This window comes from Hemibagrus wyckioides, linkage group LG15 (assembly GCF_019097595.1).
Source record: "Hemibagrus wyckioides isolate EC202008001 linkage group LG15, SWU_Hwy_1.0, whole genome shotgun sequence".
NCBI classification, from domain to species: domain Eukaryota; kingdom Metazoa; phylum Chordata; class Actinopteri; order Siluriformes; family Bagridae; genus Hemibagrus; species Hemibagrus wyckioides.
In genome coordinates, this window is record NC_080724.1 from 2,851,599 (window position 1) to 2,866,561 (window position 14,963).

At 40.0% G+C, this 14,963-nt stretch overlaps 1 protein-coding gene across 1 annotated transcript in view; it reads right to left on the minus strand.

The window, feature by feature from the left end:
• Positions 1-13,189, minus strand: part of slco4a1 (solute carrier organic anion transporter family, member 4A1) — a 33,935-nt gene extending 20,746 nt beyond the window's left edge. Inside the window, exon 1 of the mRNA XM_058410421.1 lies at positions 13,065-13,189. The gene's annotated coding sequence lies outside the window, so the exon portion shown is untranslated. The remainder of the gene's footprint in view (positions 1-13,064) is intronic.
• Positions 13,190-14,963: the final 1,774 nt, after the last annotated feature.

Genomic DNA, 14,963 nt, shown 5'->3' on the forward strand with positions numbered 1-14,963 from the left:
TAAAGCTAAAATAAAATGACACACGTGACATAATATAATAATTGCAACCTTCAACATTAAAAGAGCCATTTCTGCCCCTTTTCCCACCAAATAAAAATCACACGGACCCACAAAACTTATTTGACCCCTTAAGTGAAAAGAACACTGCGTATGAAGTTTAATATCCAGTTAGTTTGTTGAAATGATCAAACTGCAAAAAGAAAACCTTTTTCTTCTGTGGCCTGACCTCAGCCTGATAGAACACCATTGGGATGAATCAGAGCGGAGACTGTGAGCCAGGTCTTCTCGTCATCACAACATCAGTGCCTGACCTCACAAATGCGCTCCTAGGGGAATGGTCAAAAATTCCCATAAACACACTCCTAAACCTTGTGGAAAGGCTTCCCAGAACATTTGGAGCTGTTATAGCTGCAAAGGGCAGCGCATGTAAAGGCAGATGTTCCAATACTTTTCGCAATGTAGTGTATGAGGTTTTATTAAGACTAACAGGCATGTATATTCAACATACAACACACACAACAAAGTTTATACGTTTTGAGTTTTAGAATTGGACCCACTTGTCTACGTAAAAGAGCCCTATAGGAAATTATGAGTCACATACATGTTCACAAAACACTACTACAGGCAATGGTGACAAAGGTAATTGTATTAATTGTATTAATTGATATATGTTGAAATCTAAATACACCGGCACTGACTCATTTGCACTGACTCTGACAGATTTCCCGTTATTTTAGCTGTCTACTACAGCATCTCAAATTGAAATTAAGACTGTAAGCTTTAATTTGAGACTGTAACTTGTTTGGATGGGTAGAAATTGCAGCTCTTTTTACATAATAAGTCCCCTATTTTTAAGCAGCCAAAAATAAGTGGAAAACTGGCTGCTTAGCTGTACTAAGGTGTGTATTTGGAATCTGTTGCTGTTGACTCTTAATATGAAGTCTAAAGAGCCGTCACCGTCGATTAGTCGAGCGAACATTTGGCTAAATATTCATAGTTTTTCTCCACCTGTGTAATGGGAAAACCATGCTTTAGCACTGTATGGATATAGTCAGAGAAACACTAGCAAGCCAATGCCTGTTAGACCCTTAAGAATATCTTCATCTTCAATGAACCAGAGGGCAGAATGGTGGCTTAGTGGTTACCACTGTACTCTGGGTACTCCGGGTACTCTGGTTTCCTCCCACAGTCCAAAAACATGTACATTAGTTTGATTGGTAATTCTAAATTGCTCCATAGGAGTGAGTGTGTGTGGTTGTCTGTCTATATGTGTGGCCCTGTGATGGACTGGTGACCTGTCCAGGTTGTATCCCTGCCTTTTGCCCAGTGTGTGCTGGGATAGGCTCCAGCAGATCCCTGTGACCCTGATTAGGAATAAATTTTCTAAAGGGTATAGAAAATGGATGAATGAATGAACCAGATGCTACGATGTAAAGTGAGAATAACAGTTGCTGATTTGATCATCGTTGTGAATGATCAACAATTCATCTTCTGTACTGCTTATACTACACAGGGTTGTAGAGAACCTGAAGGCTATTCTACAATCCTGCTCAAGGCACAGGACACCCTGGATGAGGTGCCAGATTGTGATAGTTTTGCAAGCTATCAATCCACTGGAATTTGGAATTGGAACAACAAATGGACTAATGAACAGTATTTTCATTAATTTTACACGGCTTTACCTAGTCCGTTACACACGCTCAGGCTCATTTCCATTAAGGTAATGTTAATGTCATGTGTACTTAGACCTTCAGTTAATCCACATTCACAAAACTAGCAGGAGACAAGGATATTTATCTCAGTTATAAAGGTCATTCACTCCAGCAATCTGTTCTCATGGAAGTGACTTTCATTTCCAGGTTTCACCTTCACTTATCTGTTAAAGTTCATGTTCTGGTTGTGGAAATATAAATATATCATTATGCCAACAACGATACAGAGACTATCAGCAAGAGAGAGAGAGAGAGAGAGAGAGGGAGAGAAAGAGAAAGGCTTAGAGCTCCAGGAGCTCCAAAAAGAGTATAACAAGCTTCCTAATGTAATTTATTCCATTAAAGTAACCAATAAATATTGTTTTAAGTAGATTTCCACCGCAGGAATGAATGTTTTCCACCTTATTTCTGAAACACCACCCATTCAGTGTCTCTATCTCACCTCATTACTCTCCCCTTTGTCCTCCACTTTGAAAACAATAAAGTTATACATCAATGTTTTAATGCAAATGCTAATACTTTAGTGTTATAATAATACAACTAATACATCATTTTTTACTTAACACTGCTAACAACATCAGCTTTAATAAACATTTGGCATTGTTGGGTAAAAGAACACAGATACACTATATTGCCAAACGTTTTTCACAGAGTTCTGAACTCAACCCCATAGAACACCTTTGGGATGAATTAGAGCGGAGACTGCGAGCCAGACCTTCTCATCCAGCATCAGTGCCTGACCCCACAAATACACTTCTAGAGGAATGGTCAAAAATTCCCATAAACACACTCCTAAACCTTGTGGAAATCCTTCCCAGAAGAGTTGGAGCTGTTATAGCTGCAAAGGGCGGGATAACTCCATATTACATTCATGTGCATGTAAAGACAGATGTCCCAAAACTTTTGGCTATATAGTGTAAACAAAGTTAATAATTCAATTTAATTCAATTTTATCTGTATAGGACTTTTAATAATGGACATTGTCTCAAAGCAGCTTTACAGAAGTATAGAAACAGAAAAATAATTATAAAGTTTAAAGTTAAGTAACTATTTATTAACATTTATCGCTAATGAGCAAGCCTGAGAAAAACTCCCTGAGATGATATTAGGAGGAAAATACATATCAAGTGATTAATAAATACACTGGCATTTTATTCAACCCTTGAGTACAAGTATGCTATGGTATATGGTGGACACCTGATCATCTCACCCATATGGTATCCCTTTCAAACCCATTAGCATTAACACTGACCGGTTTCCCCTTTGCTGTTATAACAGCCTGGGAAGACTTTCCACTAGATTGTGGAATGTGGATATGAAGTTTTGTGCCCATTCATCCACAAGAACATTAGTGAAGTGAAAGGTCCTGGTGCAATTCATCCCAAAGGTGGGTTTGGGGTCAGAGCCTGGCCCACTCAAGTTCTGCCCATAACACCATTGGCAAACCATGTCATTATAGACCTTGCTGTATGCACAGAGGCATTACCATGATTAAAGATGCTTGAGCCCTTTAGTATAAGTGAAGGCAAATCTTAATACTACAGCATACAAAGGCATTCTACACAACAGAGTGCTTCCAACTTTTGGCAAAAGTTTGAGTAACACTTAAAAAAATGAATTACAGATTGTTACTTATTGAACTCAGGTCTCTAGAATAATATGGCACTATGAAATCTTGACCATTAAATGTAACCCAGTTATAGCCTACTGCTTCATAACCTAACTTAACAAAAGGAATTACGAAAAAGATCAGGAGCTGGAATTCACTGTTCGACTCACCGAAGTTACAACAAGTCACTGACCAAGTTAACCATGTTGTAAATGTTTTGAAATTCCACATTGTGAGATGAAGACAGACCAGCAGAGAGCCAAGCTTGCATGTTTGCCTCTCTTATTCCTATTCCTAAATCTTACTGAAGGTCATCTAATATGAAATGAAACAAAACCCCAAAAAAACTTTTACTTTTTACAGGTGATGTGTTGATGAGGCCTGAATGGATGTGGCAGAATTATAGAGTAGTATATTAGTAGTTACATACACTACCAGTCAAAAGTTTGGACACACCTTCTAATTCAGTGTTTTTTGTTTAGTGACTTATTTTCTACATTCTAGAACAATACTGAAGATTTCAAAACTATGAAATAACACACCTGGACTTAAGTAATCCATATGTAATGACAACAAAAACAGTCAGTTGTTATTTTAAGACACGAAGGTCAGGTGTTCTGGAATAGTTCTTGCAAGAACAGTATTGTCAAGTGCATAACCCAACAAGCACCATGATGAAACTGGCTCACATGAAGAACATTCCAGTAAAGAAAGACCAAAACTTACCTCTGCTGCAGAGGAGAAGTTCACTTAGAGTTACCAGCCTCAGAAATCACCAATTAGAGGCGTTATGAAGGCTTTACAAAGCATCAGTAGCAGACATATCTCAATATCCACTGTTCAAACGAGATTATTGTGGATTTCGGCCGCCTTCAGCATTGTTTTACAATGTAGAAAGAAATCAGGAAAGACCATGGAATTAGAAGGTGTGTCCAAACTTTTGACTGGTAGTGTATATTAGTAGAAAATATTAGTATATTAGTTGAAATTTTAGTATATTAGTAGAAAATAAAGATTTTAATATATTAGTTGAAATTTTAGTATACTAGTATAGAATTTTAGTATATTTGTAGAAAATGTTAGTATATTAGTAGGAAATTTTAGTATGTTAATAGAAAATATTAGTAGAAACTTTTAGTATATTAGAAAATTGTAGTATATTAGAAAATGTTTGTATATTAGTAGAAAATTTTAGTATATTAATAGAAAATAGTAGAAAATTTTATAATTTTAGTTTATTAGTTGAAAGTTTATATATTGGTAGGAAATTTTTGTATATTAGTAGAAAATATTAGTATATAAGTAGAAAAACTAAAGAAATAAAACAAAACCAAGCTGAACTGAACTGGCAATCCAAATAACTGAATCCAGTAAATTCCTTAGACTTGGACAGATGACTGTAATATTATGCTTTGTTTTGTTTGATTACTATGAACAAAGCCTTAATAAAAAAAAAAAGGGAAGAATATTGAATAACGTTTGGTTTGTCTTCACTTTCAATATGATTCACATAGTATTTCTCAGAAAGCATTCCATGATGGGGAAGTTACACATGAATATTCTCTTTGTTTCATGCTTCATCTAAGACTTTTAATTACAGTGAAACCTAAGCACATTGCCCACACAATTTCATTCTCCAAAATGGAATAAAATTTACTGTGTTAATGTTGAATTCTCAAATTTGTTCGGTCAGAAGGTGTTAATGACAGACAACTTGAGGCTAGACCGGGAATGTTCATTTATTGGGACGTCTGCCTTTACATACACATGACTGTAACATGGACTTGGCCCGCCTGTCCATAAAGACATAGTTGAGCGAGTTTGGTGTGGAGGAACTTCTTACCTGACCTCAATCCAATAGAACACCTCTGGGATGAATTAGAGTGGAGACTGTGAGCCAGGCCTTCTCATCCAGCATCAGTGCCTGACCTCACAAATGCACTTCTAGAGAGGAATGGTCAAAAATTCCCATAAACACACTCTAAACCTTGTGGAAAGCCTTCCCAGAAGAGTTGAAGCTGTTATAGCTGCAAAGGGCGGGACAACTCCATATTACATTCATGTGCATGTAAAGGCACGTGTCCCAAAACTTTTGGCAATGTGGTGTATCTTCAAAGTTCACCCTGTGTCTATTTGGGAATGCTCCAGGCTCACAGGATTCCTTCCACATCTGCAAAAACATGCTGGATCGGATTTCACACGTCGTTTCATTGGAGGAAGTCTGTCAGGCGTATTAATTACATATCAGTTTGCCGCTGCTATTCATTCCAGGTTGAAATGTCCGGTGAATCATGTTACCCATTCTACTACAGAGTATTAAGAGTTCCTTTCACTGGAACTAAGGGGCCAAGCCCAACACCTGAAAAACAACACCTGAATTCAATGATTTGGATGATTTTGGCAATATAGTGTATATATAAACTAGATAAAATGAAATGTGATGACGAACAAACGAATGTCTTTATCCATTAACCTAATAGTGGAGAAGTCTAGCGTGATTTCCGAAAGGTCTCGCAGTCGATCAGTCCTTCGCTGCTGTCCGAAACGCTCCGAGATGCATTTGTGTTCATGCTACAAATCTGCATGTCCCAGGCTGCCTCCAAGTGATCGGATCACAAATCGACCCCGTTTGCGCCTGCACTTAGCGCTGATCACCCAGGACACACGGTGTGAACGAGGTCAGAGTGGTATTCTGATGCACCGGGTTACACTGTATAACAATTTCAGCCGCTTGACCACAATGAGAATCATTGTTACCGCGGAACTGAAAAAAGCACAGTGGGTACAGACTCTCTCACACACACACACACATACACACACACACATACACAAGCTTTTTTAATTACAACTGAGTCATGCATGTTAATAAAAACAACTCACTAGCCAAAGCCAAGGTTAATGAAATTATTCTCTGTGATGTCTGACATGGATTTTTGTAACTGGGAGTGAAACAAAACACTTTCAACATTCCAACATCTTAAAACGATGAAAAAGGTCTGACCTAACAAGACCTGGCAGTGGGAATCAAGGATTTCCCTCACACACACACACACACACACAAACCCAGTACCCTACTTCTCCGGAGAGCATGCTGTGCCCTTTAGACATTTACTAGTGAATTCAACTGGAATGCATGACCCATAAACACAGACTAATCAGCTACCCAGGTTTTCCCCACATCTGAGCCTAGAGCTCGTTACAGCACAGAACTACTCGTACAAAATGAGGAACTTTATATTTATTATGCCAGTTTGCACAAGTGTCCTGTGATGTAAATACTGATGTAAATATTGTTAAATACACAACTGGGCTTCATATCTGCATTATATATATATATATATACACATACACATATACATACACCGATCAGGCATAACATTATGACCGCCTGCCTAATATCGTGTTGGTCCCCCTTTTGCTGCCAAAACAGCCCTGACCCATCAAGGCAGGTACTTCACTAGATCCCTGAAGGTGTGATGGCACCAAGATCTTAGCAGCACCTCACAACTTACAGGACTTAAAGGACACATTTGATAGATGACCACTGCAGACCGGGAACACCCCACAAGAGCTGCTGTTTTGGAGATGCTCTGATCCAGTGGTCTAGCCATCACAATTCAGCCCTTCGTCAAACTCAAAGCTCAAATCCTTACATTTGTCTATTTTTCCCGCTTCTAACATCAACCTTGAGGACAAAACTTTGAGGTGTATCCCACCCACTAACAGGTGCCATGATAATCTTATTCATGTCACCTCTCAGTGGTCATAATGTTGTGCCTGATCAGTCTATCTATCTATCTATCTATCTATCTATCTATCTATCTATCTATCTGAAATAAATTGCCCATGCATTGTGGAAGAGTGTAGAAATATTTCATCATGGCATAAAGGGGATCAGGACTGCTTATTGACAGTGCAGTTGTAAATAATTTCTTTTCTATACCTGTACACCATATACGTTAGGTGTAATTGTTTAACAAGGAGCTTTTGTTCATGGGTAACTTCTGAATTCATTAAAAATAAATTCCTTCTTGCCGAAGCCATCTAGGAGAATTAATCTTTCATTAAAGTAGGAATTGATCAGATCAGATCATTTCATTCTGATTCCTGCGATTAAAGATAACATGTACTGTACACGTTAGGGGTGGGTGGGTGGGTCAGCTGCCCAAAAGCCCCCATTAAAGCCCCTCTCTGCACCTCTCTACCTCCGTCTCTGCACCAGCAACTTTGTCGCTTATGCCACAACATACATTTAATTTGGGTTAATGAAAAACGTACACTATATTACCAAATGTTTGCGGACGCTTATGAACTTCTGACTGTTCCACTCACGTCCTTTTAAAACACTTTATTCCACATTTAGTCCCACTTTACTGTTATAATATCCTCCACTCTTCTTCGATTATAAATGATAACTTATTATCACTTTTTTTTCTGATCTGTTTTTTAAATAGGTGCATAGATCCTGTTTTGTCATGACCTGGTACAAATGAAGTCCTGGAGATCAGGCAGAATAACTTTGGAATGATTTACAGTGAGTCTTCCTTCTAAAGGAACAAGTGGACCTGAACCATGCCAGAGAAATGACACAGCGTAATAACCGAACCGATGAATTAGCCTGTACTGACTGACCCATTCCACAAAAAACGTCTTTAAATGCATTTTAGAAATAAAATCTGATTTATTTCAGGGTAATTAACATCTAATCTGCGGCAGCTAGAAACGTTCTGATGTCGTTACAGGGATTTTCATGGTAACTGAGCATGAAAACAGAAAAGCTGAGTCACTTCCAACATGACCCGCTTTATAAATACACTATATACAGAAAGAGGAAGGAGTGTAGACGACAAAACAGAAAAAAAGACAATAAAAAGAGAGGAAGCTGTTATTTGTCACATATACATTGCAGCACAAATTCTTTTCTTCATATCCCAGCTTATTAGGTAACTAGGGGATCAGGGCACAGGTTCAGCCATGATACAGCAGCCCTGAAGCAGAGAGATCTTGCTCAAGAGCCCGACACTGGCAGTGCTGGGGTTTGAACCCTGAGCTTTCTGATCAGAAACCCAGAGTCTCTGCTGTCCAAAGAGTCTACACAACCCTCAGACAAATACATGATTCTGTGATTGAAGCATGGCATCAATTTCAAACGCAGTAAACTCCTGCCTGTATCATGACTACAGATTGTACAGAAAAGTTCTGTCCAAGTTCAGTCCAGTCTTAAAATGACACTTTTCTTTCTAAGCGTGGGATTTGTGAATAATGTTCAAAAGGCCCACAGTGTAACCCTTGAATACAAGAGCTTTTTTTTGCGTGGGTGGGTGGGTCAGGTGGGGGGGGGGTTGTCACTGGAACAGGTTTTGGGCCAGCGAAGGGAAATTATAATAACCACAGGAAACAAAGACATTCTGTGGCAACAGTTTGGAGAAGAGCCAAATTCGGCTGTGACGTTTAGGTGTCCACATTTAGATTAGTAATGTATTTTAATTCAGCCTAACATTTATTAGTTAAATAAACTGCAGTAATTATACTGTAGTTGTCCAGGAAGAAAAGGATTGGACGAATATTGGAGCCTGCTTTTAGACAAGTCTGTGATTACAGACATCAGACATCAGCGTCTGATCCCAACCTGGCAGGACAAAGGAGACATAGGAGAAGACTATGTACCTGTTTCATCAGACTTTCTGAATTTTAGTAGATCAAGTCCAAAATTCTGTCAGTACGAAATGACTTGATGTGACAGAGAACCAACTTTAATCCAGATATTCATAAAATGTTTATGAAGATCTAGCAGAAAGGATCAGTTACGGAGGAGCACGTGACTCGGGATGCGGACACAGCAGCCGCGATGTTCCAGGATCCCCTCGAACCAAACAAGAGGACGCACTGTGAATGTTTTTCGAAATAAAATCGCATTAATATATCCTGCATCTCTGCCCTGTAGTGCTTACACTGACAAGTTGTTTAAGATGAGCTCCTAGTGAGAGAAAACAGGAGCAGATAATACAATGATACAAAAGTAGCTGGACAATACAGTACAGTACAGTGACCAGTGCTTCAACTGACCAATGTTGCTACCCCAACAAGAGCACTGCTCACGCTGGTGTTTATTCAAAACTGCGGTTAAGCTGTTATGCTAATTATTATTGTTCTTGTAAAATTTAATTACATTCACTGTCCACATTCCACCAACTCAAGAGACTGTGGTCCCAGAAGATCAGCAGTTTTTCTCAAACACTCCAGCCAGCTCATCTGTTAATAACAACCATGACACGGTTACAGTCACACACATTACAAGTTCTTCTTTCTTATGTTTGACATGAAGATTAACTGAAGCTGCTGCATCTGAATGATTTTATTCATGCATGGTGCTGCTGCCACGTGATTGGCTGATTAGATCACTGCATGAATGTTCAGGGGTGCAGGTGTTCCTAATAAAGTGCCAACAGTTTTGGGACATCTGCCTTTACATGCACATGAATGTAATATGGAGTTGTCCCGCCCTTTGCACCTATAACAGCTTCAACTCTTCTGGGAAGGCTTTCCACAAGGTTTAGGAGTGTGTTTATGGGAATTTTTGACCATTCCTCTAGAAGCACCTTTGTGAGGTCAGGCACTGATGTTGGACGAGAAGGTCTGGCTCGCAGTCTCCACTCTAATTCATCCCAAAGGTGTTCTACGGGGTTGAGGTCAGGACTCTGTGCAGGTCAGTCAAGTTCCTCCAAACCAAACTCACTCATCCATGTCTTTATGGACCTTGTTTTGTGCACTGGTATGCAGTCATGTTGGAACAGGAAGGGGTCATCCCCAAACTGTTCCCACAAAGCATGAAATTGTTCAAAATGCCTTGGTATGAAGCTGAAGCATTAAAAGAGCCCAGCCCCTGAAAAACAACACCTGAACTCAAAGATTTGGAGGGGTGTCCCAAAACTTTTGGCAAAATTGTGTATTTATGCAAAAATCTAGCAAATTCAAAAGGGTTCACAAACCTTCAAGCACCACTATATATACGGAAGTATTCAGGCAGTTGAAAACTGTCAGGACTGGTGTCTGGCAAACAGGCAAACTAGACAAAGTGGTAATTGCAGAAGTTGCAGAAAAGAAACGCTTCATCTCAGATCATCTCTAACACAACGCTAGAGTGCAAAGTCACATAGAGTGGTGTGTTTGTCACTGGGGTTATGTAATAGAAGTAGTCTGACTGTAAACTGGCAATTGTCAGTAATAATCAGATGACTGTAAAGGAAGGGGTGGAGAAGTGGTAGCTCAGTGGTTAAGGTGTTGGATCACTGAGTGCAAAGTTGTGAAGTTCCAGAACCACCTTAACCCTCAACTTCTGCCTTCTCTAAAAATGAAATAAAGGTAAGATGCTTTGGATAAGAACGTCTGCCAAATTCAGACACCCTTAGGGCAGTAGTGGTTCAAGTAGTTGTTGCTCAAAGGATCAGGATTTAAGCCACAGCACCACCAAGCCCAACTATTGGGCAGTTGAGCAAGGTGTGTAACCCTCTCTGTTCCAGGGGTGCTGTATCATAGCTGCCCCGGCGCTCTGACCCCAACTTCCTCAGCTGGGATACGTGAAGAAAAAAAAAATCCACTGTGCTGTAATGTACGTGTGGTGATAATAAAGGCTTCTTGCCTTCTTCTTCTAAATTTAAAATCGACTTGAGGTCATCTGATGTTACGACTAAGGGATCATAAGAGTCTAGCATGTGACTTCATAAGCTAGGATATGGGTAGTTACAGTACATTGTGGTAAATAAATCTAAAGATTTATAACTTCCACCAGAATAAGTATTTGGGTGCCATATATTCAGCATCTAAACCTATCATCCATGTCAACATAATAACACATACATCACTATAATAACACTGTTATTAACAGTAATAGCAGCAGTAGTCGTAGTACTAATTACAGTAGTCGTAGTCTCAGTAGTATTGCGTGATTATTCATCAAAAAAAACAAGTGTATAATAAACATATATGAATGCATTTCGAAGGAAACCCCAACAGTGTCCAAACAGGTCCTGCTAGGAAAGAGTATACACTGTTATATAAAGCATAGATTTGTGTACACTTGTCAAGTCCTTCTGAGAGCTTACAGTACCTCGAGGCATGAGGCTTAGAGGAACAGATGTCCACATGGCTTCTTACAACTTAATCGCATTTGGTGTCAGTAGCCAGGCTCAACACAATACAAACGACAACAATTTAAATGAATAAATAAATAAATACCATCAAAAGCTACAGGTTATAATGTGTTATCAGTTTCATATGTTTTACTCATTATAAACCGGGTTAGTTTTTAAAAGTGCAATATTAATGCAATAATAATTATAATAATAATGATAATAATAAATACCCAAGCAGAGGTTAGCATTAATGCCTCGCACCTTCAGGATCCTTAGTTTGATACTGAGCTTGATTTACTATCTGGGTGGACGTTTGCATGTCCCCCATATACATTCACTATATTGCCAAAAGTTTTGGGACATCTATCTTTACATGCACATGAATGTAATATGGAGTTGTCCCGCCCTTTGCACCTATAACAGCTTCAACTCTTCTGGGAAGGCTTTCCACAAGGTTTAGGAGTGTGTTTATGGGAATTTTTGACCGTTCCTCTAGAAGCACCTTTGTGAGGTCAGGCAGAAGGCATTCTATGGGGTTGAGGTCAGGACAGTCAAGTTCCTCCACACCAAACTCGCTCATCCATGTCTTTATGGACCTTGCTTTGTGTACTGGTGTGCAGTCATGCTGGAACAGGAAGGGGTCATCCCCAAACTGTTCCCACAAAGCATGAAATTGTCCAAAATGTCTTGGAATGCTGAAGCATTAAGAGTTAAAAACCCCTGAAAAACAACACTTGGATTCAACAATTTGGAGGTGTCCCAAAACTTTTGCCAATATAGTGTATGTGTGTTTTCCTGCAGTTTCTCCGGTTCTCAAATCTCCGAAACATGCCTGTAGTGAGACTGGGAACTCTTTTACCTTTAAATCTGTTAAGGATTATGTGACCAAAGTGCCCTTTGGTCTGGTGTCATATACAAGGTAAATCATTACGCCTTGTGTCCAGTGAACACAACAACTACAATATAGCAGGTGAATAAATGTTTAATATTGTTGTTGTTTTTGTAGAATAGTCTAAATTATAATTAAGCTCATAACTCATACAGCTCTGTACTCCCCTTATTTCTCCAGTGTGTGCTGTATATTCAGTAGAGATCCACTGTAATGCATCTAGCATAGGCAGGGCTCCAGCCTGATGCATCTTACATACATTACAGCCCTATATATACATATATATATATATATATATATATATATATATATATATATATATATATATATATGTATGAATTCTGCATAAGTGTCAGGCGTTTAAAGAGAAGATTAAAGCCCACCTCACCCTCTTCTCCTGGACTTGTAGAAAACACGCATGCTCACTACAGCACCATTTCCTTGTTTCAGCTTCATCATCGCAAAAAAAATAACTAATGAAGCTAAAAAGACAAGACGAATTTAATCCTGACCATTTGGAAATTCTGCTGATATCTTGGCTGCACAACCGAAGCTAGCTAGCTAAGCATCCAGCCCTGACAGCCATACCTCCGGATTTAAGTGATGCTCAACTGGGCTTGTCTACGCTTCCATGAATATCTCTATCGCTGAAGCTGTTCGTTATTTTATTTTATTTTATTTTATTTCAATGCGAATAAAAAGAACGTTGCGAAAGCACTCACGTTTCCACACGATGCTGGTTTCAGGTGTCTCTAAAAGCCGAAGGTGTTCGGGATATCTCTCCACATCCACGCGTGTCGTGTGCGCGCGCCTGTCATCCTGTAGCGCTTAAGACGCCTTTCCAGCCAGAGCCCCGCCCCCTGTGGTGCCACCGCTCCTTTCAACCAACCGCGTGTCAATACAGCTGTGCGCGCGCCGGAACACGCTTTTTAACTAACCTGCTTCATCTTAAACATGACGTGCTGTTACATAGACTATGTTATAGATTATTTGTTTTTCAGGGGTTTGGACTCGTCCTCTTAGTTCCAGTGAAAGGAACTCTTAATGCTTCAGCTTCATACCAAGACATTTTGGACAATTTCATGCTCTTTGTGGGAACAGTTTGGGGATGACCCCTTCCTGTTCCAACATGACTGCACACCAGTGACCAAAGCAAGGTCCATAAAGACATGGATGAGTGAGTTTGGTGTGGAGGAACTTGACTGGCCTGCACAGAGTCCTGACCTCAACCTGATAGAACACCTTTGGGATGAATTAGAGCGGAGACTGTGAGCCAGACCTTCTCGTCCAACATCAGTGCCTGACCTCACAAATGCGCTTCTAGAGGAATGGTCAAAAATTCCCATAAACACACTCCTAAACCTTGTGGAATGCCTTCCTAGAAGAGTTGAAGCTGTTATAGCTGCAAAGGGCAGAACAACTCCATATTACATTCATGTGCATATAAAGACAGATGTCCCAAAACTTTTGGCAATATAGTGTTTATACACTACTCACAAAAAGTTAAGGATATTCAGCTTTTGGGTGAAATTTCAGAATGCACCTAAAATGCACTATAACCTTTACAGGTGATTACAGGTAATTTGACCTTCTCTACATTTTGAATGTAAATGTCCAACTGTTCCGTGTTTCAGTACTTTTTGCATAACTTGCGGTTCTCTAACAAGGTGCTTAACGGCAAAATTCACAACTGGTGTTTGATCCATGAATCAACCAATAAATTTTCTGGTTCAATTAGAATTGGTATTTAAACAGTCCTCTTCATCATGCTGTTCACATTTTGACATCATGAGACCAAGAGCACACATAACAATTGATCAACAGTACCTCACCATTGCGAGGCTTCAAACAGGATGTTCTCAGAGGGAAGTGGCCACTGAGCTTAGAGTGTCACAGAGTGTCATCAGCAGGTTGCGACAGAGATACAGAGAGACTGGAAGAGTCACAGAAAGGCATAGAAGTGGACGTCCTTTGGCCACATCCCACAATGATGACCGCTTCATTGTGAACAGTGCCCTGCGGAACCGGATGATGAATGCCACTCAACTCCAGGCACATTTAAGGGAGGTGAGAGGCACCCAAGTGTCACGTCAGACCATTCGAAACCGTTTACATCAGTGTGGTCTGCGTGCTAGACGACCTGCAAGGGTACCTGACCACACCACCAGGCCAGGGAGCATTTACGCTGGACGAGGGACCAGTGGGCCTCAGTGCTGTTCTCTGATGAATGTCGATTCACATTGAGCAGAAATGATGGCCGCAAACGATGTTGGAGACGTCAAGGAGAGCGCTATGCATCAGCCACTGTTGTGGTGGTGTTACAGTCTGGGCAGGTGTGTCCACTCAATACAGAACTGCCCTGCATCTTGTGAATGGTACAGTGACAAGCCAATACTACCTGAATAACATCATTAATCCAGTCATTGTGCCCCTGCATGAACAACACAGGCCTTATTTCATCTTCATGGACAACAATGCTCCAGCTCATCGAGGTCGCATCATTAGGGAACGGCTGCTGGAGGCTGGGGTACCTCAAATGGAGTGGCCTACACTTTCTCCAGACCTGAATCCCATAGAAAACCTATGGGATCAGCCGAGTCGCCGTGTAGAGGCTCGTAACC